The 27,946-nt window shown below is 37.5% G+C and overlaps 1 long non-coding RNA gene across 1 annotated transcript in view; it reads right to left on the reverse strand.

Annotated features, from left to right (window-relative positions):
- Positions 1 to 3,384: 3,384 nt before the first annotated feature.
- The window catches only part of LOC128116474 (uncharacterized), a 48,620-nt gene continuing 24,058 nt past the window's right edge, over positions 3,385 to 27,946 (reverse strand). The window contains exons 2-3 of the long non-coding RNA XR_008220474.1: positions 5,279 to 7,974; positions 3,385 to 3,886 (exon numbers count right to left, since the gene is read on the reverse strand). This is a non-coding gene — a long non-coding RNA (uncharacterized LOC128116474). The remainder of the gene's footprint in view (positions 3,887 to 5,278; positions 7,975 to 27,946) is intronic.

The raw sequence follows: 27,946 nt of genomic DNA on the forward strand, positions 1-27,946 counted from the left end.
AGCCACTTTTGTGTATAGTTTCCACTATATAAATCATTTGGGGGTCATGTTTTCAAGCTGAGCATTCACCTTCTGCTCATAATTACCTCAATAATTTTAAAATAAAAACTGATAGCTGTGGACAGCTATAAATAACCAACCTAAAGCCACTCACTCACATCATGTTTTTAAACAGTTGTTTTGCTTTATTTTGTCAGTAACTTAAACCATGTGGAAAGGACAATTTTTTCTGCATATGCACATTCTTTAAATTGCTTTAATGGCAAATGATAGCACTGGGTATGTTTTTGTTAATTTATATACTTTCAGAGATAGAAAGGTTAGTTTTTTTAACCAGTGTAAAGTTAAAACAACAACAAAAACCATGTACCTTCTAAAGCAACAACTGTTTTTTTAAACCTGTGTTAAATGGTGTTTATACAACAGAAACATTACTGGACAGACTGCTGTGTATTCAGCTCTATTCCATTGCTGGAAGTTAATGTATCAGTGACAAAATATATCTATTAACTACCATTTGGTGATGACTCTTGGGACCTTGAAGTTGAATGCATGAATAGATTTCCAAATAATCTTAAAGATCAACTTGTGAAACTGAAGACTGAGATTCACGCCATCTAAAAACGGACCAATTTAGTCTGCTAGCAGACATGTTGTAGGACAGCCACAGGAGTGGACAGGAGCAACACCCAGAAATCACCTATTTAAAGGATCAATAACTTAATATAACAGGGGGTGGGAATGAGAGTACCTCGGGGTACCTGACTTTAAATGAAAGCATTTATGTATGTGCCATAAAAGTAGTCATTGTGCTGAGCTTATGTGGATCACTGCTCTTTTCTGACCTATTGAACACTTGGGCCTAGTGCATGAACAAACAGAGATGAGATGAAAAATGTGATATATGAGAGGTTAAATGAAGCCAAGGTGGTGACTGCTTAAAAAATAGGTTTTATAGTTAGCCAATTCTACGACTTTTCCAGGTGAACACAGGAGGCTCTCATCTACACTTACAGCAATACTATATTTTTTACCATCATTAGGGATGAATTGAGTTGGTAATTTATTTGTACCTACTGTTTTATTTTGTTCTCACTGAAAATTTGGTCTTCCTCCTTAAGATTTCTATTCTATGTAAGGAAATGTTAAAAATGTCAAAATTCGCCGTGAGTGGTCAAGATTTATGCTTAAGTAATCTTGCATCCAATTATAAAGAGAAAGATTTTCATAAGGACCAGGAACCTAGGAAGAGGAAGGAGAAATACATTAAAAAGTACAAAGTTCTAGTCTATATTTTGAGTGCTGAAAAGCTAGAGGTGAAGAGTAAGTGCTGAGCCAGCACCAAACAGGGCATTACATATGTTACACATACTGCAGACATTCAGATATTAGTAGTTGAGATCTTAGTTGGTTCTAGAAATCTGAAACATAGAGATTGCAAGACAATTATTTTTAATAACTTTGGTGCTCTGTCCATTGATCCCTAAGGAGATACACATTGCCATTATGTGACCAGGTTCATTTTAAATATCAAGTTGACATTGTGTTAAAGGTATGGAAATTTATAAATCTCAAAATTGCATAAAATTTCCAATAAAATGATATTTTTGGAAGGCAACACCACACACACACACACACACACACACACACACACACACACACACACATACACTCACACCACAGAGACCTAGCTTTCCAACTTACTATGATGATTAAGACTTCTTGTTGAGATGTAATTTTGAATTTAATAATTTCCTGACAAATTATTTTGATATCTGCTAGAAAGATAAGAAAACAGACATTGTGATCTTAAAAAATGAGTTCTAGAAAATTTTAATCTCAATAGACTGTTTTCTTTACATTTAGTTCATGGGAATTTGAATATAAGAAAATTGAAATAGAATCAGTCTTTAAATGGAAGTATATCCCACAGATGTGCCCAGTAATTATTTGATTTATTTATGGACTATATTAAACAGTTTTTTTTGTGGCTCTGACAAAATAATCTTCAAAAGGAAGGTTTCTTGGTTTATTTGGCTCATATTTTCAGAAGTTTCAATCTAAGCTTAGCTAGATCCCTTTTCTAGAGCCTTGACTGAGGCAGATTACTTGGTAGAAGTGTGTGGTTAGAGTCTACTTAATTCTTATTATCCAGGACTCAGAGAGAGACATGTGTAAGACAAATTGCTAAATGGTCTTATTAATAAAAAACCTAGAGCCAGATATTGGGGTTAAAGCTGAAAGATCAGAGAGACAGAACAAGCCACAGCCAGCCTCACCTCTACAACTTCTCAGCTGATCCTGTTTTCCTCTGAGTCCTCACTGGAAAGGATCTCAGCTGAATTGCTTAAAAGCCTCTAGGTTCCTGGTCCTCATGCCTTATATACCTTTCTGCTTCCTGCCATCACTTCCTGGGATTAAAGGCATGTGTCCTTTCCCAAGCAAAGACATGAGATCTCGAGTGCTGGAATTAAAGGTGTGTGCCACCACACCTGGCTCTGTTCCCAGTGTGGCCTTGAACTCACAGAGATCCAGATGGATCCCTGCCTCCTGAGTGATTGGATTAAAGCCATGTGTGCCACCACTGTCTGGCCTTTATGTCTAATCTAGTGGCTGTTCTGTTCTCTGATCCCCAGGAAAGCTTTGTTAGGGTGCATAATATATCAACCACAGACATGGGTAGATAGAAGATGAGGATAAGACATACTCCCTAAGGACACATCTTACTAACCTCTACTTCATTCAATGAGGATCCAACTTCTAGTTTTTCCCTGGTCCTCATCATGCTATGATATCCTGAACCTATGAAGCCACCAGGCCACTTATTAGATTAGAACTTTCAGTTTCCAGTCACCTCTCCATGACTGGACTCATCACTTGGGGACCAAGACATTAACACATGAGCCTTTGGAGTGAGTGCTTCATATCCAAACCATAATAGTCTGCTTTAACTGAAGAGAAACACCAAGGTAGATATAAATGTCCTTATATCTTAGGCAATTAAAATATTCATTTTAAACAGCTGATGACAATCATCCTCTTATTCTAAGTACCAGAAAACTGATAGTAGTTTATGAAATTAATCAGAGTGCTTTCAGTACTGAGACTGAAATTCACTTTAACTGATTTGGGGAAAATGGTAATTTATTATTGATATATGTAGCAGAGGAGGATATAAAGGTAATTCATGGATAAAGGAAACATTGAACTGCTACCAGGAATCTGTTCATTTCTCTGCTTTTAATTGATTTTTCTTCCCCGACTCTTTAGTCTTTGCTTTGTTTATGTAAAATCAACAACAACAAAAGAAAACACCAAAAAGCCAATGGTCCATGTGGAGCAGGGAGCTAAGTTACTGATTAGTAACCTGCTCTGTCTTTCCACTCACAAAGGTGCCTCGTGTCTTAGGTACACAACGTTTAAGTGCCAAGGTTAATCTTCTAAGATCAAAGAATGAAATTGTTTACGGAATAAGATGATTTGAATAAAGAGAAATTATATGGGGGATTAAAAATCTATTAAAATTTCCATTTTTTTAAAATGAAGCAACTTTGAGAACTAGGGGGTTAGGGAACTCCATCTGTACTGGATCCAGACATACTACAAACTCAAAGAATGACATTACTACTTTCAGCTAAAAAGAAGATGAATGAACACACATATCCACTTGTATATTGTCCCCAGCTCCACTGAAAAGGATTAGAAAATACATTTTATTTATTTTTATTTTTTATTTTTTGGTTTTTCGAGACAGATTTTCTCTGTGTAGCTTTGTGCCTTTCCTCGATCTTGCTCTGTAGACCAGGCTGGCCTCAAACTCACAAAGATCCGCCTGGCTCTGCCTCCTGAGTGCTGGGATTAAAGGCATGCGCCACCACCATCCAGCCTAGAAAATACATTTATATTAAATGATAGACCCCATATAAGAGAAAACAGAGAAGGAAGAAAATTAGCACAAGATTCTTGGAGCTGTTAAGCAGCTCATTAAGTGGTAATGATTTAGCAAAGCTGAAAATGCTAAATCTCAAGCCAGCAGCAGAAATGATAAAGTATATAGTAGCCTCATTTGCTTCACAGAATCCCAAACTGTTTGGAAGTAGCAGCTTCAATGTGGAGATTATTGGCAGAAGGTTATATGAAAAGCAATGGGAGGCTCTGCCCCTTCTCTATGCAGCTGGAGGACTGCACCAGTCCACTCTAAGTAAAACTCTGAGGTTTATTGCTTCACAAGGAAAATACAGTAGGGCTCTAGAAGCAGTTCTTGGAAAATGGTTGTCCTCAAAAATGTGTGTAAAATCTTGGAATCGGAAGCACAGCAATAAAATATCATGATGTTATTCTATTGTGAAGATAATTAATTATACCTCATGTTCAAATCTTCTTGTCAAGTGTTGGTCTTTGCCTTGTTTTTTGTTGTTTTGTTTTGTTTTCATGAGACAGGGTTTCTCTGTGTAGTTTTTGGTGCCTGTCCTAGATCTCGCTCTGTAGACCAGGCTGGCCTTGAACTCACAGAGTTCTGCCTGGCTCTGCCTCTTGAGTGCTGGGACTAATGGCGTGATCTCTGCCTTTTAATATGAGCAGATATTCAAGCTTACTGAACTTGTGAGAGAGAAAAGACTTTCTCTATGAGTATAGAGGAAACGAGATAAAGAAAAAGAAAACAGTGCAAAGTGTTGGATGAAGCAGAGGCTATGTGTGGGAATAAGGATTGACAAGTATTCATAGCCTCAAGAGAGGAGAAGACCATGCAAACTGAAAGTAATCCAGAGTTCCTAGAAATTAAAAATATAAGCAGGAGGGGTTAAATAGGGTGGGACATGGAGGGGAGGTGGGAATATGTGATGAACTAACACTACAAACCGTTGAAATGCCACATGAAAGCACAGTACTTCAGAAATTTCCTAATGTATATTCATATGCATGTATAAAATGAATTTAAATGGAGTTATTCTATAACGGAGTCACAATGCTTCCCTCCCCAGACATTATATACTTTCCCAGGACACTTTCAATTTTCCCCATCTCCCATCACTGTTCTTTCCCAAATTCATGTGCTCTGTTTAAAATATATTATTCTTATTAATTCTATGAAAAACTCATAGAATTTATGTTTATCATATTTGCCTCACTCAAATCCCCCTAAGTTCTCCTAGATCTTCCTCACTTCCTTATCCCCTAACTTCATGTCTTTTTTTTTTTTAATACAACCCAGGGGATTTTTTTGGTGTCACCCGGGTACTCATGGGTGTGATACCATCTTGGAGCATGGCCAACTTACCTGGGCCCTTACTCTTAAAGAGAACTAACTCTCCCTCCCCTGGAAGCCACCAGCTGTTCATAGCTCCTTAGTTAGGAATGGAAGCTGGGGAACAACTCCCCATGCTGGAATGTCGGCTGACTTGGTCTTGCGCAGGTCTTGTGTAGGCAACCACAGCTTCTGTGATCAGGGGTACAGCAGTTCTGTCATATCTAGAAGGCATGAGCATAACTAAGCCGTGCTGGTCAAGGTGCAGTCCCACCCACAATCATAGTCTGGGCTGCAGACTCTCTGGCAAAAATGCTCTGACAAGATGTCAGAACTATGAAATTTCCTTCTAAGAGACAAGCCATCCTTCTGCGTGAGTTTCCTCTGTAAATTCCAATTTCTTGGGGTCCATTATTTCAATAGTTTGATACTTGGAGTAGCACAGCTGTCTCACTAGAGCATTTTCACTCTTGCCATGTAAGTTACAGGGTAGGTCTTCCCACCTCAGTCAGATGTCTCTGAAAGCACCCTTATACCATGTGCAGAGATTTTTCTCCTGGCTGATATATCTAATCAAATCAACAGTAAAGATTAGCAATCTTAAATCCATCCCTTAGTCAAGCTGAAGCCCAAATATATCACTAACATTTCACTTCTGTTCCCTATGTTCATTTCATAATGCAAAAATAAAATAAACACATTTTATCCATCTTTAAAAGCTTCCAACATATCTTTACTTCCAAAATATTCATAATTTAAGTTCAGAATCTTGTTCGTGACTCAAATAAATTCTTAACAGTGAGCCCCTAGAAAATAAAAATGGTGGGACTGGGGATTTAGTTCAGTGGTAGAGCGTTTGCCTAGCAAGCTCAAGGCACTGGGTTCAGTCCTCAGCTCTAGGAAAAAAAAACAGAAGATAAAAATGGCATATAATTTCTACGTATGACACAGGATAAATATTGCCAACCCTAAATGAAGGAATGGGAGCATTCCAACTTGAGACTGGACCAAGGCAAGAACAAAACCCTAATAAGGCAAACACCAAATTCTACAGCTCTGTGTTGGTCATCTGAGACTTCTGGTGGTAGCCTCTCATCTACCATAGGCTTGGGGAGCCCCGACTCTGGAGTTTTGCTGTCTGGAGCACACTTAACCTACTTCTAGAGTCAGCTCCACTTCACGCTTGAAGTTTCCCCAGCACACATCTCACTGTCCTGCCATCTCCAACATGCTGGGATCTCCACTGCAGGCTTCCCTGGCTTAAGGCAATGGCCTCTTGGGTTCCTTTGAAGTAGTCTGGCCTTGCCTCACATTGCCTGGTCTCAGCAGCTTTCTGGAACCTTGGTTCAGATCTCCATCACTCTTGTACTCTTCTATTTTGTATGCCTGTAATGTGAGTACTGTGTAGAGCATGCTGCCAAGTTCTTCAGCAAGCTCAAGATGTAGTCTGGCCCCTTTCAACCCAATTGTAGTGCTCTCTGGGCACTTAAATGGCTGAGTTTTTGTTTGTTTTCTTTTTTTTTTTAAATTTTCTAAGCAATTGGAATTTTTAAAAACCAGAAAAACCCCTCAGTGACTTTTTTTTTTTTCGGTATAGATTCCTTTCAAATGAATTTGTACTTTCACAAGTTGGAGCCTTTGATAGGTAGACTCTTATTCTCAAGACGCTTTTCCTATCATCCCAGTAAAGAATAGGTTTTCTTTAATGATACCGATCTTTTTAACAATTATAGCTGCCGTCTCCAAGAATGCCTTGTCTGCAGCTTTAAGCTTGTTCACACTCCTGTCTTCTCCAAACTTCACAATTTCCATTTCTCTCCTCTCCATTTGCTGTTCTCTTTCACTAGTAGACCTGGAGAAGGTCAGAGAACTAGAATCATGCTGTAGCTTGAATGCTGTGATATCTTGAATTTCCTCCAAAGAATGAATGCCATTACTTTTAAATGCAATCCAACTTAAGTGCTCCAGGACATGGCCAGAATGAAGCAAGTCCTTGTGAGAATGTAACATTAATACCCTCCAGCACAGTTCTCGATAGGCGTCCTTGTTCTGCTCTGAAACCTCTCAAAGCAAGCCTTCGAGGCCTGTATTAAATTAACCGTCTGCTCTTCCAAACTCCCCTAAGAAGTACTCATCAAATTCTCTGTAGATTGTAAGACTTTTCTAGACTTCAGTGCCAAGCTCTTCAAAGTTATTTTCTCACAAGCTAGTTCCAAATGTCTAAGGACCAGTCAGCTATTTCACAGCAACAACTTTACTCTCGGTCTCAGGTTTCAGTCTTAATTACTCTTCTCATTGCTATCACAACAGAGCTGACAAAAGAAGCTTACAAAAGGATCTCTTTCGGCTCACAGTTTGAAGGTACAGTCCATCCCAGCAGGGAATGTAGGGCAGTGAGATCAGTTCTAGCTCAGGGAGAAGGAGCATGATCACACTGGGTCCAAATTCAGAGAGTGAGAAATGAATACAGTGCTTGTTCTTCCTTCTACTGAGTCCAGTACCATCTACACTCAGGCTGTATCTTCCCACCTCAGTGTCCTCCTAGATGTCCTGTGAAGTCTGTCTCCTAGCTGGAAATTCAGTCAAGTTGACAGTCAAGGTGGTCCACAATGAAGGACATGGCTTTGAAGAGCATCTACAGTTATACTGATGTAAACAGCGAACAACGTGTAACTGACACTGTGTCATATCTATAGCAGAGAGGTTAGAGATGAGAAACAAGTGTATATCTGAAGAGACGGTAAGACAAAGGAGATTGATTTACTTAAGTACAACAGGAAGATATCAGTAGACAATGTTTAAATTTTTAAAAGCAGTATATTTAGAGATGTAGAATTAGATAACAAAAATATTTCCCCCAATATTGCTTTCCATAATACAGCTTCTATAATCTCTATAGAATTTACTTCTAACTGTTAAAAAATGAGACCAAGCGAGGCATGGTGGCATATGTTTTTAATCTTAGCACACAGGAGACAGAGACAGGTTCATTTCTGAGTTCAAGACCAGCTAGGTCTATATAGCTAGTTTTGGGCCAGCCAGAACTCCACAGTGAGATGCTGTCTCAAAACGAGCAAACAAACAAGCAAATCCACCTTAATTATTAATAGTTAGTATCATTATGTTATGACTTAGATTATTTGGGATATAAGCTGAAGAAATTTAGCACAATAAAGTCAATATATAATAATTATAAATTATAACAGTACATGTTAAATTTCTATTTTATAAAATAAAGTCAAATAACTTTTAGAATCCCTTTAAATGATCTTCCTGAATGTATTCAGTATTCTGATGATGTATTATCTTCACTGAAGTTTCAAAGAATGAGAAATTTTTTTTAAATTACCCAATACCTCTTTCGGAATTTGGATAGTGTAACATGATCAGAACATAACATCCAAGTTCTTTGTCCTTATGCCACAAAATCTTGATGAATTTCTTCAAATATTTTTAAAATAACAAACAAAATTCCCCCTAATAATTTGAGAATTTGCAAATGAAATAAGAGTGTAGATGTAACCAACCTTCTTATTAAATAAGAAACACAGAACCAATGCAAAGAAGAAAGCCAAGAGATCAGAGCTAAGAGCTAAAACCTTACCCTTCCTCCTGCCATGGTCCTACCTCTCCGAACCAGAACTACTTTCTGTGTTAAAGTCCTTATATAGAATTTCTGTTCTGCCTTCTCATTGGTTGTAAACCCAACCACATGACCGCCTCATCACGGCCTGTCTGTATAGACCTCCAGGTTTTCCATGATTGGTATTGAGATTAAAGGCATGTGTATCCAATACTGGCTGTATCCCTGAACACACAGAGACTTACCTAGCTCTGCCTACCAAGTGCTGGGATTACAAGCATACGCCACCACTGCCCTGCTTTCCTATGGCTTGCTAATAGCTCTGAGCCCTGGGCAACTTTATTTATTAACATACAAATAACATTTTAATACAAATAAAATATCACCATATAAGAGTCAATAACACTGGCACTATTATAAACTAATGTGGCAAATTTGACAAAGTCAAAAAATTTTGTTAGATATAAAATATTAGGAATCAGTTTCCTCCAAAGCTGCTGCAATTATGATAGAACAAAGATTATTACAAATGAGTATATAAACAGATTGAGTGAATGACTGATAAAATCAAGTATATCATCAGCAAATACATAATGTCACAAGGCAAATTACACTAAAGCTATGAAATCAAAGAAGGGGAGAGAGATGAACACACATAGAAACATTTATTCCAATTACTTTTCACCACTAAATACAGACTATTTCTGAATTTAGTGTTTTGGTTCATTTGTTTTAGGGCAGAATATTATTTAGGTTTAGGTTATACGGAATACTAGAAAAATAGGTTCATAATATTAACACAAAATCAGAGAAAACCAAATAGATGTAAGGTTGATCAGAGATGATGCATGTTTAGAGACAGATGAGGTGGTAAAGGGGGCATGAGATAACAACAAGAAGCAACTTTACAACATTTCAAGGCATCTAAAAAGACGAACTTTAAGTGAAATGCTTCCACCTACCTCCTTTCTTGCTATTTAGAAACATCTTAATAGATATATTAAATTTTTTTCCCACACCTCCTCTCCCCTAGATCTACTTCCCTCTGCTTCCTTTTCTGAAAAGAGCAGGTCTCCAAGAGACAACAGCCAAACAGGACAAAAGAAGATACAATAAGAAAAGGTGAAAGCCCTTCAGCCTTGATAGATTGCATTTTTAAAGTTTGGTATATATATACATATATACATGAAAGAAAAAACTGTGAAACAAAATGCTAAAAAAATATTAATAAGAACTTTAAATTGGCTTGGCATAGAGGTACAAATTTGGGGATTGGAACTCTAGGACAGGGAGAAATGTAGGAGAAAAATAATGATGCATATTCAAAGATGGAGAGGCAGCTCAGTTCAAAACAACCTTCTAATGATTAGTTTTCTATTTTTCCTGTTCTGTGTTGGGCATATTCTCTCTCTTTAAATGTTTTCTTTCATAAAAAGTTGGTTAATAATCCAATGGTCATTTGTTAGTAGAGCTTTGAGGAATGAACAGAAGATTACCTGTGCAAAGAAAAAAGGTCACAGAGGCAAGATAGTGAACAGGGATTGGGAGCAGGGAGATGACTGGATGATGGAGAGTTTCCCATTCTCCCCACCACCTAAGGAATACCTAGGAAACTGGAGGTGCCTACTTTTCCAGTGTATTTAGAATGTGGAGCTAACCAATTTTATTTGCTCATCACACTAGGCTGACAATTTTGAGGTCTTCAGAACGCACATCAGCAGCTCTTCTTTTCTTCAGCTAAAATAACTTGAAACATAAAAGTTATGGCATATGATAGCTAACTGCAAGTGAATGATGTCTTTGAATAAAGACATATCACAAATAAATTTTGATGGGATAAGGGGATTAGATTTAAAAGTTTAAAATAACCAATGTTTGGTGTATGTGTTTCTCAGCAGTAGCTCATGTAATTGTTATAAAAGCTCCGAGGCCATGAGTCCCATTCTATTATTCATGAGGAAAGTGGACCTGCATACACCATAACACTTTCCAAAATGACTGAAGTGAGTAAAAGCCTTCACTAGACCACAAACATATCCAAATCTTATGGGGGAAGGGCCTTCAGAAGTCTGCTTTCTGTCCTTATACTAAACAGCAGCAAATTTATAAAAAGAGCAGGTGTATAGTTTCAGAAGCTCCAGTTTGTGATTAGACAGAACCATCCCTTATACTATTCAGTGGTGGTGCGATGGCAGAGCATGTGATGGAGCAAAGCTGCCTACGTGTGTGAACAGGAGGATCAGTGAGATGGATGGCTAAACAGACAAAGGTGACTGACACAGAAGAGTGGTCACTAAAGCTTGATCCCTGCAGGCACTATGGAAAGGTGGAAGGAAGGAAACAACTCTTAGAAAGTTGTCCTCTGATCCCCCTCCCCAGCTGATAATTAAAATTTAAATATTTTCCTGGCCAGGAAACAAAAAGGAGTTAAGAGTAAGTGACCAGAGTTCCATAATCTCTTTCTGAGAGCATTCTTCATGATCTTAAATATCTCTTGCTAGACCTCATCATTTTCCTTAGGAAGTGTTCAGCACATGGACTTTGTGGTGGGCACTTAAGATCTAAATCATTACAAGAAGAGAGAAGACAAATTAGGCTTACTTCGAATTTATGCATTCTTCTGAATAGGAAAATCAGCTTAACATACTATATGTAAAATAATGCAACTATTTCAAAATGTAAGTATCATTTAGTAATCTAGATGGCGTAAAAATTGCTAAAAATTACTGTTCATGCTTAGAGAGGTTATTCTCCCAGAGAAATTCTTTTAGTAATACTTTTATGATGAAATATCCATCTACATTCGCAATCATATTGTACGTACTGTTTCTTTTTTTCTATTATACCTAAATATATAATAGAAAGAGATCTGCATTTCATTAGCCAGTTATATAGAGAATCTTTAAGCCAAAATTAATAAAAGTTAGTCAACAAATATGTCATTTTATTATCAAAGTGCTGATGAAAGTATGAAGTCTAAATACAAATGAGGCAGAAATTTAATGCCATTTAAAAGAATGGAATAAAATTTGGACTTAGGAACTGAACCACTAAAGAGAACAACTACAGTTTCTAAATGAGATGTTCATCTTTAAATTATTAGTTTGTTATGTATCTAAAAGTCTATGCATGAGTGGGTGCCAAATGTGGATCTCTCTACCATATAAAATTTGATTTTCTCATAATGATCCATTCAAAGCACAGAGAAAATCAGTTTTTGTGCTGATTTATATTTCTCAAGCATGCAATCTTCCCTGATCACATTGGTGATAATTACTGTTTTTATAGAGTTGGTGTTGGAAAGGCCAACTTAGCTTTATTTTCTGTTCCTAGTTATATTCAAAATGAAATCTATTGATTGAAAATGGTGATGGGAGAGTTTACTTAGTGTTCTTCTTTTTGTTAGGTTTCATTTTAATTTGTATTTGGGGTAACATCATTTTGTGTTTAAGTAACTCATTCAATGGATAAATTATATATATATATATATTAGACATGGAAAATATTCTCTGTACCTATGCTTTACTCACACTTAGTGTTATTGAATACAGATCAGTGTTCTGTCAAAGTTTTCATTAAAATTATATAGCAAAGGAACCAAAAGAACCAAAAGCAAATGATCACAGCAGTACACTTTACATTCAGATTTTCTTTTATGTATGTAATAGTCCTATGAATCATACACTATGATTATCTTCTTTTATTGATAAGGGTGCTGAAGAACAGAAAGGCTAGCAACACAATTGGTAAATGAAATAAATGAGTACCTAACCATTTTACTGTATCAAACTTGAAAGGTCACTTTAAACTAATAGAGACCAATACAATGATTATTGATGAAAGCATCAAAGAAAAATGTCTCAGAATAATCCATTTAAAAAAAAAGTATAATGGTTTCTTTTATAAATGTCCCTCTCTCCAGAATGTATTTGTTCTTCATTAGTTCTAAAAATCAGGGTTTGGCATGCATTGACTCAGTCAATGTTTGTTCTTTTTGGTTTCTGGTTTTCTCTTTATCACAAATGCAACACATGAATAAGCTGGCAGATACTTTACCCAAGGAGAGTCTCCTTATGTATCACTTTTCTTATTAGGATTATGTGCTCACCTGTGGGTTGTAAGGGAACGAGATTCATAAGATCTACAGACACTACTGAGAGTCTGTCTTCTGGGGCTGGGGTTGGGAGATTATCAATCAAACAATCCTATAGCCTTGTTTGCAAGACAGAGTAGTAGAGTGTAGTTGGCAAGGCAAACATCAGAGTGGGTCCAGTTTTGTTTAAGACTTCTCTGATCAAGATTAATCGACAACGTGAAGTTGATTTATTACTGGCTGGATATCTCTTGTTATTTCAACATGGAGCAAAAGTTAGCCAAGGCTTATCATTAGGTTTTGGATACTAAACAATAAAATAAGGAACTTGCCTATACAATTATATAAAGAAATTTAATGTTTATAAACTCTTGTACTTGCTTGTGTTTTGTTAATTTTCTCTAAATTATCCAAATGTTCTCATTCCTAATCATATTCTGAATTTAATCCACAGGTTCTCAACATAAACATAAATTTACTTGATTGATGAATATATTAAAAAATACACTGACAATAATCCCTAACTAGTGTGAAGGTTTTTGTTTTTCCTAGATTTTTGACAGTTTTTCTGTGTATCTTTGGCTGTCCTGGAATTCATTCTGTAGACAAGGTTGGCCTCAAACTCAGAGATCCGCCTGCCTCTGCCTCCTGAGTGCTGGGATTAAAGTTGTGCACCACCACTGCCTGGCTAAAATTTTAGTGCTTTATTATTGTTATTGTTATCAATTACAATGTTACTCAAAACAATTGAGATTTTAGATATTGCTTCACTTATTTTTGTTGTTCTTGTCATTTGCTAGACAGGAGGTCTCTTTGTAGCCCTGGTTGTCCTGGATCTCGCTCTGTAGACCAGGTTGGCCTCAAACTCAGAGATCTGCCTGCCTCTGGGATTAAATGCATGTGCCACCACCACCAGGCTAATGTGAGCTTTATATACAACTGAGAAATCACCATTTTTTCACTTATACAGCTTTGTCATTTATTGAGCTTTACTTTTGAAGACAAGGATTCGGTGATACATGTCAAATAAATGGAAATGTAGGTAATAGGAACCAACAAGAGGTCACACCATTTTAGTAGTAATGCAATTATTTGATTTGAAGACTTTGGTCATTATGTTTTAAGGATTTTGATCATATGTTTTAAGGAATCTTATTATATTATGAATAATAGCCAAATATGAAAATGGCTCCTTAAGGGGTAAAATTCACTTGGTTTTGCACGTACTTTGCTTTCCATTAGGCAGTATTTCAGCATCAGTACCCTTATTTCTTGTTTCCCCACTGCTGCCTTATATAAAGCACACTACAAGTCTCCAGTTAGATGTGAATAGCCATTTACACTAGTTGTTTCTAAGGTATCATAGCAGCTGGCAGTCATACACATAGTCATAAGAATACTATATGGCCATTGTTCATCTTGTATGTCTTTGGCTTTCCCTACCCCATGTCACTAGTAATTTATTACAACATGTTACCAAATAAATCTGATATAAAGATTCAAGAATACTTCAAAATTTTAAATAATGAAAACAAGACTTAAGAGGTGAATATATAGAAATGGAATTCCTTTAAGAAAGACTAATTTTCTAGCAAGGAAGTCTGTAAATTAAGGAAAGCAATATTCCCTTGAAGGATTCCACAAATAATTTCTAACACAACACAAAGATCTTTCAGGGTTTTTGTAATGCGGTTTCTGACAAGTGAATATGTTCATTAACTTCTTCACTGGGTTGGATAAATGTATAAGAAAGCTGTACAAGCAAATCAAATGAGATGGCATACATAAGATGTATGAATTCAACATTTGGCCATCATTTCTTTTTATGAAATACACAATTCCTAAAATCCTTTGCTAAAAATTAAAGAAAACCCATGTATAAGTAACTTCCAACCCCAGACTCATTTCTGATGAGGAGAGAATAGAAAAAAAACACCATGGACATCAGCCCTAGGAGGTGTGGCCACAGTATTCAGAGACGGTCATCTGTGGCCTCTTCTAGCTTTAACTGGCCTCCTGAGGCACTTAGAATGCTGTGTGTTTGTCACACTTGTAGGGATCTTGGCATAAACTATTTACAGCTGTTTGGACCATTAGCCTATAATACAAAGGGCCTGCTGGGTCTGGCATTTGCTGACACAGCCTTGGAGTCAATGGAAAAGTCTGGCTTCTTTCCTGAGGTTCCCACAGTGTAGAGTTTGCAGACTGAAAAGTATACAATGGGTTAAGAATCATCCTTGGCACAGCCAACTCTTCTCCAAGAGGACCCCAGGGCTCTGGTTAATAACACTTCTTTTTTTTTTTTTTTAAAGAGCTCTGGAATATTTTCACCTTCTGGATTTGAATAATGCTTTCCACAACACAAGCACTACAATATTGCCTAGATTTATCACAAAAAGAGATTGTAATGGGGATCCCACAGCAGAGGCGGCAGAACAGTAAATTGGAGGGTGAATTTAGTGAACAAGCATTTGACGTCTTTTCCTCCTCCTCTTTTCTTTGTTTCCTCCCCACCCTATTTATATTCTCATAGTGTTTCATTTTACTTTGTTTAGTTAATTTGAATTCATTGCCAACTCTTTAAAATCAGGACATTTCACATTTGGAAATTAAATTCCCTGGCAGCATAAAGTCTGAGTTCCTACCTGGCAACAGATGAGGGTTGGGTAGTGGCTGCCCTCCTACAGTTGCTTGAGTCCTGAATGCCAAAGACCTATCGAAAGGCTCTTGCTTATGCATTTTCCAACTGGCTCTACTGTACCCTTCCACTAGCAATCATTATTATAAGTAGACCATGCTTTTAAATATATATTTCTAACAATAAAGAACAATTGTTCTAATAAAGAAAATTATGCAGAACAAAGCCCTCTTGTTTGAATGATAATATGTTCTTTATTTTCAACACTTTTCTTTTAAAGAAGCAAATTATTATACATAAATTCAAGATGTCTTTACTCTTTCGAATTCTCAGTCATCTTTCTGCATGTATATCGACAACCATGATCTTGATTCTAACTTGTTTGTTCACTCTACTAATTTTCTCCTACTTTTGTCTCTATATTAACTGTCATTCAGAAACAGAAATACCATCACAACAATCTTTGTCTAAAATTCTACAAGGATATTCTATTGAATTTTATAACAAATTCTGAACTATTTTAAATTAAGAATCTCACATTTCATTCTTCATTCTCTCTTGGGTATTATTGAGCTAGAACTGCTCCATCTGTTGATAACTTCCTGATCCTTCTTTCTAAATAGTCCCTCCATCTCAGATTGACCCCTTGCTGTTGTTGTTTCTAGTGTTTTATTTGAGCAATGATGATCGCACTCTGAAAGAAGGCTGTTTATTTTATTGTTTCTTTCCTGAAATGTAAATTTCCCAGCACTTCTCCATCTCATTCCTGATAGCATTCTTATCACTTACACTGGTACCTGACACACAGATGTTATTAATGCTTTAGTGAATAGATGAAAACTATTCTTCTGTTTTCCAGATGAAAACTTCCCAGTATGTGAACCCTGCATTCCATCTCTCTTTACTGAAGAAGGAAGAGACTTATTATCAAGTATTGGAAAATTGACCAGGACTAAGAATATGGCCAGACTTCTCTTGACACCCGTGTACAAATAAGTACAATTCCTCCAAATTTTTCAGGAGATAAGTTAGTGCATCCCTTCCCCATATATCCCCATACACTGTGTAACTTTCCAAGTGAGTTGACCCGAGGATGTCAACTTGAATTAGGTTCTTTGTGAGTATACAGCATCCCAGCATTAGACTATGTCCATCTTTGTGGTGCCATTCCTGCTCAACAGGTCCAGGGCCTTCCTTAGATATAAATAATTGTGAAGGGTGGAGTTCTGGTATCACTGGAGGAGACAGAGTCCCTTTTGCAGATTTGTGGAGTGCTCAATATAAGAATTTAAAAACAGAGTCAGAATGGAATTCAAGGCTGATGTCTTCGGTTCTAGAAACAAAAAACAATCAAAGAAAGAGGTAAGGTAGCTAGAGACTTTAGCAGCCTCTAGGAGACAGGAGATAGAGAAGGAGGAGTAGAGGAAGTTAGGCTTTTCGATACAGAAGTCAAGCAATCTATGAGGTATCACAGTGAAAGTCTGTGAGTCGTTACATAGTGTGAGTTGGGTAGCTGTATGGAGGCATTTTAGAAAAAATGAGAATGCATGTGTATCAGGACAAACAGTATTAGGCAAAGGGAGAGGAGAGATGTAAAATGCAGGGAAGGGAGAAGGCAGGCTTAGTAGTGAGTCTGAAAGTAACTGCATGGAAGAAGGGTCTTTGGGGGACACATGTACATATATCATTAAGGAAACAGTTACTGCTCCCATATTCTTATCATATCTTTAGGTACAGCATATTAATTTTTACCCTTTGACTTTGGTTTGGTCTTCTTGTGGTTATAAAACAAGACTTTTTCCATATTGCCGGTTCCTGCTCTTATTGGGAAAAAGAAGCAACTCCCAATTACATCAAAAGGGTATAACTGGTCAGTGACCAAGCTCTTTGTATGGGGGCATGGGAGTTACTGACCATCAACCACGCTATTTGTGTCAATGATGGTTAATATGTTTGTTGTTACGTGCCTCAAAGAGGCCTTTCTACCATGGCAGAAAAGATGTTCTTGGGAACAGAGCCTGTCATTTGTACCAGAGGAAGCTAATATACTCGTATAACCCTAACGGTGCCTGGGAAGCCACTGGTGGGCAGTGGCCCTTTTCTTTACCTTTTTTCCTGCCTAGCTTTCTGTCACTGGTACCTGGATCTTAGGGCTCCTCAGTCCATGTCATTTTACCCTCTTCTCCCCACCCCGTGTCTTCACCCAAGAACTTCCTACGACCCATGGAATCTTTCTTCCACAATTATTCAATTTTATTTCTTTTCTACAAAATAATGTGTCTCAGAAAAAGGTAGGTTTGCTATCTTGACCCTCGCAATATACCACTTGCATACCCTATCTTCATACTCTAGAAACCTAGTCCTTAAAAGCACTGGGTCATTTACTCCTCCTAAGGAGCCTTCCAGATCCTATTGAGAATGCATACTTGCTTGTAGTGCTAATTAACCTGAGGCCTCTGTTATGCTAGCTAGCACAGGCAAGTAAGAAGCCAGGATTCGGATGGGGCCTGAAATGAAAAGTGACTCAACAGCTAGGTCTGAAAGGCCCCGTCCAAAAGTCATAATTAAGGTCATTGTGGTCCTAGGGGTCATTATGTCTGTTCCAACACTAGAAATGGGGTTGGTAATGGATCCCAGAAGACAATGAATGTTTAACTTCTTGGAATGGTTCATGTTTTATCTAGAGATGTGAATGGTAACTTTTGGAAATGAGTAGATAAACAATGGGTAGACCATCATCAATAATCCATATCCAAACAGGACAACAAGCCAGCCTTAATCCCTTCCTCTGCCACATGCCTTTAAAATGGGCAGTGGGCTCATTCTTGTTTTTATGTTCAAGAAGTCTGGATATTTCCAAGGTTACAAATTCAGCAGCTTAATGAAATGATCTATGCCTGGGTTTTCCTTCTTTCTCCTCTGTCATCATTAACACACTGGCTCGCATCTGCAGACCTTTCTGTCAGTTTCAAGGGGAGTACTGAAGCTCTAAGCTTTACATTTTCATAATTCCCTAGGAAGTGTCACAGAAGATGTAAGTCACTGTTTCTGTCACAGTTTAAATTGAGGGGATATTTCCCAAAAGGCTCCCAGCAAACCTCCTATATGTCTGGCCCAGTATTTCCTGCTTTTAAGGGAACAACGATAAGAGAAGTGAAATAATCCTTACTGGTTCACGCTAACCTACATTCTTTCTGGGTTCTGAAGAAAGTAGCCTATTGGGTGTTCTACTGCCAAATACCTCAACAAAAGGAGCTCTATTTAGAGGGCATGGAATGAAATGAAGAACAAGTATTGAATAGACAGTGTTACCAATTAAAAGTGAGCATCTCAATGACTTTCTTTCTTTTTTTTTTTTTTAATTTGGTTTTTTTTCGAGACAGGGTTTCTCTGTGTAGCTTTGCGTCTTTCCTGGAACTCACTTGGCAGTCCAGGTTGGCCTCGAACTCACAGAGATCCACCTGCCTCTGCCTCCCGAGTGCTGGGATTAAAGGCGTGAGCCACCACCGCCCGGCCTCAATGACTTTTTTACATATGCATGGCCTCCCATTTTACTCTGCTTATGAGTGTTCCTTGCCTGTGGGAGTGTGCCCTCCAGAAGAAATTCTCAAGTAATGAAACGGGAAGTGGATTTTGTTTCCTCCTGACTGAGACAGCTCTGAGTCTTACCAATACAATGATGCCAGTTACCGTAGTGACCATCTACCCACCCCTCATCTCTGCACCTTTCATTATCTCCGTTCCTCATAGTGTATTAAGACTGATTTCAGGAAAACTAGAGTCAGCAACCCATAGTGGCTATCAATTTGAACTCAGATGCTCATCTTCTCTGATGTCATCCTTCACACCCAATCGGATCTCTGTGAGTTCGAGGCCAGCCTGGGCTACCGAGTGAGTTCCAGGAAAGGTGCAAAGCTACACAGAGAAACCCTGTCTCGAAAAAACAAAAAAAAAAAAAAAGTTACTTATTCCTTAGTGTGACTCTTATATGATATAAAGCACAAAATACCATACTTGGAGTATAATACTTTCTTATCACACTGTGACTTTTTTTTAAGTCAGCAATCTTTTATACAGTATCTGGCATATAGTAGGTATTGACCCAATGTCTCCCACATGAGCAGAGCCCACAGAGCCCAATTTATACTTCCTCACCTAGAGACTCAGCTGAAAAAACTGAAAAGAAAGCACAGTTCTTGGAGTACCCAAATCATACCCCGTATTGTCATCACTTCCATTACTCTCGGCTTCAACTCTTGCCTCAGAGGTGAAAGATCTGGGTTTCCCCAGCCACACAAGATATCCATGTGGGGTAAATATGCTCTCTGTAAGTTAAAGTCCCTCAAGACATTTATTTTCTTTGCTCGTGTTTCAACATTCCCAATCTCTGGTGCAGATCTTTTAACCTAAACATTTCCTCACAGATGGCAGATCGTCTCCAGACGCACTGAGCTCCTCACTGTGAAAGCCTCTAAGTCACTGGACTAAAATATGGGCAGCAGGGGCAGAGGGCTCAACTGCTGCTGCTGAGAGGAAACTTTATTTGAGAAACTCTAATTCTTAGTGACATATTTAGTATATTTCCATTTTTTTCTCTTAACTTTATTGCCTCATCAGTAAAACTAGAACTGCCTCCCAAGTATTGAAATAGAGTAGCTGGGACATGAGAGTTCAGTAGGCACTGAGGGGGCCGCTAGGCATTTGCTTTACCCTTATTCTAAAATTTTAAATTTCACATGATAGAAATACAGTAAAACAGTTAGTTGTGAATAAAATAGATGATAGTTCCTGATGTAAAATGAAAGGGAAAAAAAAAGAGAAGCAAATATGGGATCGTGAGTCAAATATTTTCAGACCAGTTCAGACCCACAGCCATGCCCACATAGTGCCATCATTGGGTTAGTATTGGCATAGTCACAGCTGTTTTGATGATACTGTGTTCTCATACTGATGCCCAGTTGGCATTTTGTTGCATTAAATAAACAACAGTTATGGGAGTATGGAGAAAGGGTGAGGTTGCCTTAAAGGTCACACAGAATAAACTGTGAGATGAATAGTGCCTTAATGTTCTGTCTTGCAATTGCTGGGCATGAGACAAGAAGAAACTATTGCAATCAGGACTGAAGTGTAGTTAATGGAGAGCTTATGGTAGAGCTACATTAAATTTTAGGCTCCTTTCATCTGTACAGATTCTTTCAAAGGAGCAGTAACTAATTTTTATTCATTATTTTTTCTTTCAAAACTCCCCTCTAGTGAAGTTCCCAAAAATATAACACAATATCTATTTTCTTAAAGACAAAATAGTGTAACTAAGAAATCACGATGTAAGTGCATAAAGAGAATTACTGCCTAACACTTGAGAATTAGAAGATATTTATTTAACTAATATTTATTAATTGTAGCCTGTGTTCAAGCCACTGTACAAGCCAATGTATATCTACAGTTAACAAAACAACACTACCAGTTTTCAAGATGCATTACATCCAATAGGAATGGAGTTTTCAAAAGTAAAGAAATGAATAAATAGAATCATTAAAAGTTATGAAAAGTTGGTAAAGGAAGCATTCAGATTGTTAAGACAGATGAAAATGGAAACTTCTTTTAGGCTGGGCAGTTGTCAAGATTTGAGATGACATACCTGAAGTTAGGAAAAGAGAGGAACTATGTTCTGGGTTGACACATAAATAATGGTGGTGGGAAACAGCTTGGCTCTCTTGAGTAATAGACGGGACGGCAGTCTGGGGAAATTAAATGAGTGGTCAGGGACAGGAGATGAAGCAAAGGCCTGGTAAACTCTGCTTTAATATTTGCTTCATTGTAGCTCCTCCTTCACTTAAGAAGTGATAGGATTGAAAAACTGACATTGTTTTAGTAGTAATGGTAATACAAGTCCCATCTATTACATTGAAATAGTTTATAAAAGTTATAAAGCTAAGCATGTGTTGGTCTATAAAATTCTTATATTTTCTATCAAAAGGGTTATGTACATGTTGATTTGTACTTTCACGAATTAGAAGATAGTCAAAGCCTGCTTCTCAGAGACCAATACAATAAATACTCTAACTGGATTTGTGGGGGGGGTACTTGGGATTACACCTAGGGACTTGTACATGCAAGGCAAACATTTCAGGAGTGAGCCATCTCTCCAGCCTTTCTCTTTTGTTTTATATTGATATTATGTTTCCCTAAGTTGCTCAGTCTGGCCTTGAATTCACACTGCCATTCAAATGATTCTTGAGCTCATGATACTCCTTTCTCAGCACTTAGAATAGCTGGGCTTACAGGTCTGCTACACCATGCCCGGCTTGTAATTAGATTTAAAACTATTATTCATGTGGGTTATGAAAGAACAGTCAAGGCCATACCACATTCTTACCTTTGGAAGAAGTTCTGTAAACCATGTTTACAGAAATTTATCATAGAGAATCTTTTCCCTGCTTCATCTGGGGGATAAGAATAATAACCACAATAAGCCAAATGTTTAAAACTACTTAGGTTTACTTATTCTTATTATGTGTGGGTGTAATTATATGATGCATGAGCATACGTGTGTGTGTGTGTGTGTGTGTGTGTGTGTGTGTGTGTGTGTGTGTGTGTGTGTACTTGCGCCATTATATTCCTTTGGAAGTCAGAGTTCAACTTTGTGGAATAAATTCTCTGATTTTACTGCTAAGCAATCTTGCTGTTTCTTCATATATATCTGAAGTCTGAGGAATCATGCAGACAAAATTTTACTACTACTCAATATTGACTTAGACCTAAAAAAAAGAATTTTATTACTTTTGACTAATCTCTTTCTCTTAGAAAAAAATAAGTGAATTTCCATGCACTTCTTAAAGAGAAAACAATTAATTATAGTTTGATAAGAAGTAGGGAGAGGTCTTATTATACCTGGCTCTGATGTCAACAGTTTTGAAATTGAATTTTGGTCAGAATGCAAAGGATAGCTATTAAAAATCTTGCCAAACTGTGGTTAAACTCCTGTTTAGAGAGGAAGTGCATTTTAAGATGTAGTGCATATCTGTGATTGCTAGGAGTCTTAGCTGGGGACATCCTTGTAGATTCCTGGGAGTTTCACTTGCACTAGGTCTCTACCTTACCCTGAAATGCCCCCTTTTTTAGTCAGCCCTTTCAGCAATCTCCCCCCAACACTTGATCCCTCATGTTCCTATCCCTGCATGCCCCCAGTCCACCCAAGAATTCTTTTCTATTTCCCCTTCACATGGAGATCCAAGTTTCCCCCTTGGGCCCTCCTTATTATCTAGCCTCTCTATGTCTGTGGATTGCACCATGGCTATTCTTTACAGCTAATACCTACCTGTAAGTGAGTACATACCATGGTTGTGTTTCTGGGTCTAGGTTACCTCACTCAGGATAATTGTTTTTCTAGTTCCATCCATTTGCCTTCGGATTTCATGAGGTCATTGTTTTTAACAGCTGGATAATACTCCACTGTATAAATGTACCACATTTTCTTTATCCATTCTAGAGTTGAGGAACAACTAGGTTGTTTTCAGGTCTGGGTATTAAGAATAAAGCTGCTATGAACATAGTTGAGCAAGTGTCCTTGTGGTGCACATATGTAGCCTGAACTGGTCATCTCCTGTGACCAGATAAGACTATCAGTGGAGAGTTTGAAACACCAACCCAGCCACATAACCTTCAACCTATAGTCTGTCCTGCCTATGGGATGTGCTGGGGGTAATGGTGGCACAGATATTGTGGGAGTGGCCAACCAATGGCTGGTCCAGCCTGAGACACATGCCATAAGGCTGAGCCCACTCCAGACCCAGAGGCTGGATGGTCCAGAAACCTAGAATAGAACCAAACATGACTGGAGAAAATAATTGTCAATATAATGATGCCTAAGGGTATTCTGCTATACCCATAGACTGGTGCCTAGTCCAACAATCAGAAAGGATTCATCCAGCAACTGATGAAAACAGATACAAAGACCCATAGTCAAACATTAGTTCAAGTTTGGGGCATCCTGCTGAAAAGGAGAAAGGATTATAGGAGCTAGAGGGGTCAGGGACATCATAAGTAAACTCATAGTATCAATGACCCCGGGCTCATAGGTGCCCACAGACTGAACTGACAACCAGGGAGCCTTCAAGGGACTGTCCTAGGCCCTATGCATATACGTGACAGTTGTGTATCTTGTTCTTCTTATGGGACTCCTAACAGTAGGAGCAGGGGCTATCTCCGACTCTTTAACTGGCTCTTGAGACCCTATTCCTCATACTGGGTCTCCTTGACCAGCCTTAATACAAGGCAAAGTGCTTAGTCTTACTGCAACTTGATATGCCATGTTTTGCTGATTGATATCTATAAGAGGGCTCCCCTTTCCTGAATAGAAATGGAGGAGGAGTGGATGGTGCGGGGAGGCAGAGGTGAAGTGAGTGGTAGGAGCTGGGAGGAGAGGAGGGAGGGGAAGCTGTAGTTGAGATGTTAACTAACTAACTAACTAACTAACTAACTAACTAACTAACTAACTAAATACCTAAATAACTAATTAAATAAATAAGTTAAAAATAAGAAGTAGTGGAGACAGTAATTTCCATATGGAGAGGTAAAGCATGCTGACCATGGGTAAGGCTGCTGAAATAAGATCAAAACAGGACATTAAATGATGAGCGAAATTGGATACATAGGAGAGAGCTTAAAAGGGATCATGCATGGTAACGGCAACTAAATGACAAAAGGCTTAGAAGATGGCTCTGTGTGGGAGAAAGTGGAGCATATACCTTCCTTATTGAAGTACATTGCTCTGATCAAATTGTAATGGACTCGGTGTGTTAGCATGGGAATCTTTGGCATTAAGAGATTAGAAATTTTATGTATATTATATAATGAAAATAAGGTTTCAGAAGCACAAATTTGGTAAATTTGTGAAGGGGGATCCATTAGAAAGCGGGGAAAGTAATAAAAAATAAAATATGAGCAACAAAATAAGGCTCAAAATAAGAATATATATATACATATTTCTTTCCATTTTACACTAGTTAAACCACAAAAAATGCTTTTCTAAGGTTGTGTTATTATTTCAGTAGCAAACGCATAAGGAACAAAGGAAGTTGAATATAGGTTTAGCTGTAGTTAGGGCTAACTGTAGGATGGTCCCTTACGGAAGGTGACAGGAATCAAAATTTTTCTGAACATTTCTACTTGAGAACTTGGGTGTGATTCAGGCTGAAGTTTCATGAGCATGGTTAGCAAGATGGGATACGGTGGCATTGTGTCATGCATATGTGTTGATATAATTACTAATAAAATTGATGTTCATGAGGGTTGAAGTTGTAGGGGAGGTAGATTAGGGGATTAGGGTCCCCAGGGGATGAAGAGATCGGCAGACTAGGCTGTTATTAAAATTCAAGATGGAGGCTAAGCCATTTAGCACAACTCAAACATATATAAGCATCCAATGTTGTATTTTGCTTTACAGTTTCCAAGTAGGAAATGAACTAAGTAAATATTAACATCTTTGAGAGAAAGAGAGGGTACTTAACACATTGAAACCTTCATGCCTATAGCATAAGGCCTAAATTAGCATGGAGGTAATTGTATAATGCCGAAGAGTCCCAGGACAGGGCATCATATCCCCAGCTCTTTTACTTGGTAGCTGGGTGACATGTGTTAATTACTCTAAGCCTGACTTTCTAAGCTATACAGATATTATTAAAAGCTGAAATTGGTGGTGCATCTGGGGAGCAGAGGAAGGAGAAGCGTCAAGGATTTGAGGCCATCTTGGAATACCCTGTCATTTACTTACAAACAAGTAAGCAAGTGCACTTCTGATACTTAAGGGCCTAATTGCTACAATGTTTTAAAAATTCTTGATGAAAAAAAGATTCATCTCTTCTTAATAAAGTATTACTATATTTCAAAAATAGTTTTAAAGTAGTTAATATTATATATAATGTTAATGGATACATAGCAAAAACTTTGAGCTTTTCTGTTTTTACTCTTTCGAGATAAGTTCTCACTATGTAGTTGAGACTAGCCTAGAACTCTCAACACTGTTCAGCCATTTAAGTGCCGGCAAAACAGTTCTTTGAAAGAAAATATAAATATATACATTTTCATAGGGAGTAAAAACACAGTGCAGGATATAAACAGATATGTCCTGTTAACACATAGAGAATAATGGGCTTCTCTTTCTATGACTATGTGAATAAAGGAAAGATATAAAAGATAATTCTTAGTTATGAGATTCACTAAACTACTCTGTGGCTACAGTGACTAGAAATAGGTTTAACCTTAATTTATAGAAAACTCTGTGATATTTTATTCAAGTTTATTTACTTTAAGGTAAATATCCTTGGGTGTTTTAAAGTTAGAATCCAGTCTTGGCAAGTATTCTAAGAGTCTTATAGCATAAAATTCAAATACAATCAGAAATAGTGAAAAAAGTATGATTATTAATTCAGCACTGAAGAAAACAAGACACTTGCTCCAAATATTTCACAGTCTAACTTTGACAAATGAGACCCATGGGGGAAGTGGGATGATCAGGAGGTGTTGGAATTGGATACATACATCCATTGCTCCATTACAGCTGGGTGTTTCAGGGGATCCCAAAGCTACGCATATCACCAGGAACGAAGAACTCCCTCGAGGGCAGTGTATACATGTGTAAAAATAACAGAATCTGAACACAAGTGTTTGTACTTCACCAGTTAGTTTGAAATTTGATCTTATTCATTCAAGCTCAGAGAAATGTGCTGTTTTAGCAAAAAAAAAAAAAAAAAAATCCCCTCTCTAGAAACAAAATATTAGTGTTACCATGGATGTGCCCACTTTCCTAGACATTCTCCATTTCAGATGTTCTTAATAGAACTCTGACATTGCATCTAATCAATCCGTAATAAAGGGGAAGCAATAGGACTTGACATTTCTTCTGGAAAATTACACATGTCAGTATAAAATCTGAGCATTTGCCACAGAGTTGTTCTGTATTAAGTGAAAACTGCTGTTTAAGAAAACAACAAAATATTTCCTGAAGAAGATTTGGAACTCTTTATCCAATTGAATTTGATATAAAAATGCCCGAAGTGAGGCAGGGTAACAGATTGCTTTTTCTGTGTTGGTATTTATGCATGAAATGAAACTGCTTTGTGCCTTTGTTCTTTCCATGACACAGTTTATCCCATATTAAATATAACTTTAAAACAATAAACTTTTGAAAACATTAAAAAAAAGAAATCTTAGCCTAAGGGGAAAACTCAACTAAAATTTGGGTAGACTAGGCTAATTGGATAACTAGACACAGCATCCTTCTAGACAGTCTGTGGTTGTACTGTGGGTAGTTCACAACTATTCTTGTGATAGAAGTATTACATAATAGCAAGAAGAAATGCAACTCTTGATAATTTATCCTGATAGGATAGTTTTTTTTGTAGTGCCAGAGTAATCAATTTCAAGATTTCAATATTTAAGAAGGCCTTGTGTATAGACTTCCCTTCCTCTATTATACACTGATTAGTATTAGCCAAAAGATGATCACTAGCACTGTTAATCCAATCTGTATTTATTCAATTTTTATAAGCTATAAACACAAGTTTCAATTAAAATCTTGTGTGGCAGAGTCACACTTAATGACAGTAGATTAGATGACCATGAAAAGGCAAAGTCATAGGCATCTGCATGTTGTGCTTCACAACAGCCAAGTGTTGTCTGGTGGCCAGACAGAGTCTAAGATTTTCTTCAATGTCACTATTCTTCCCTTTTCCTAAACTAAGTATTGTACTCACTTACTGGCCTTTAAATAGCTACTCTAGAATGCACCATTCACCTAATCTCCTTTTCATCCCCACTTGGATATTTGTCCATAGTAGAATATAGTTTTCATAGGGTTACATTTCACGAATGTGATTGTGATCATCCATCTTTTATGGCTGAATATCTTCATTGATTTCCATTTCTCTCAGAATAAAACTCAGTTTCCTTACCATGTTCTAAAGGCTCTGCCTTACCATTTTCTAACTCTTTACTTCCTATCTTACAGTTCACAGCATTTCTGGTCTTTCAGTTGCTTGGAGTAAGTAATAGCATTTGCTTTATTCAAGCCATTACACATTTGTATTCCTCTTTTCCTACACTTATTCCCAAGGACTTGCTTACCTTCAATGCCTGTATTAAGGTGACAAGATTATGGTCTCATGACTTCCTATGAAAACCGTCTTAAGACCTCTTCTGTTTACTGAAATCTCCCACACAAATTATTATTTCTCTTATTATTTTCTTCTTCCACTTTGCTTCATATTCACAATAGGCTCTACCTCATTTATTTTATATATTTCAAATTATGTTTTGTTTCCCTATGCTACCTAGGTAAGCTCTATTTTCTCTTCAATTAGGTACTTCAAAGACCCATTGAGTACTAAA

The sequence above is a fragment of the Peromyscus californicus genome, unplaced genomic scaffold, assembly GCF_007827085.1.
Source record: "Peromyscus californicus insignis strain IS unplaced genomic scaffold, ASM782708v3 Scaffold_20__1_contigs__length_68692818, whole genome shotgun sequence".
NCBI lineage: Eukaryota > Metazoa > Chordata > Mammalia > Rodentia > Cricetidae > Peromyscus > Peromyscus californicus.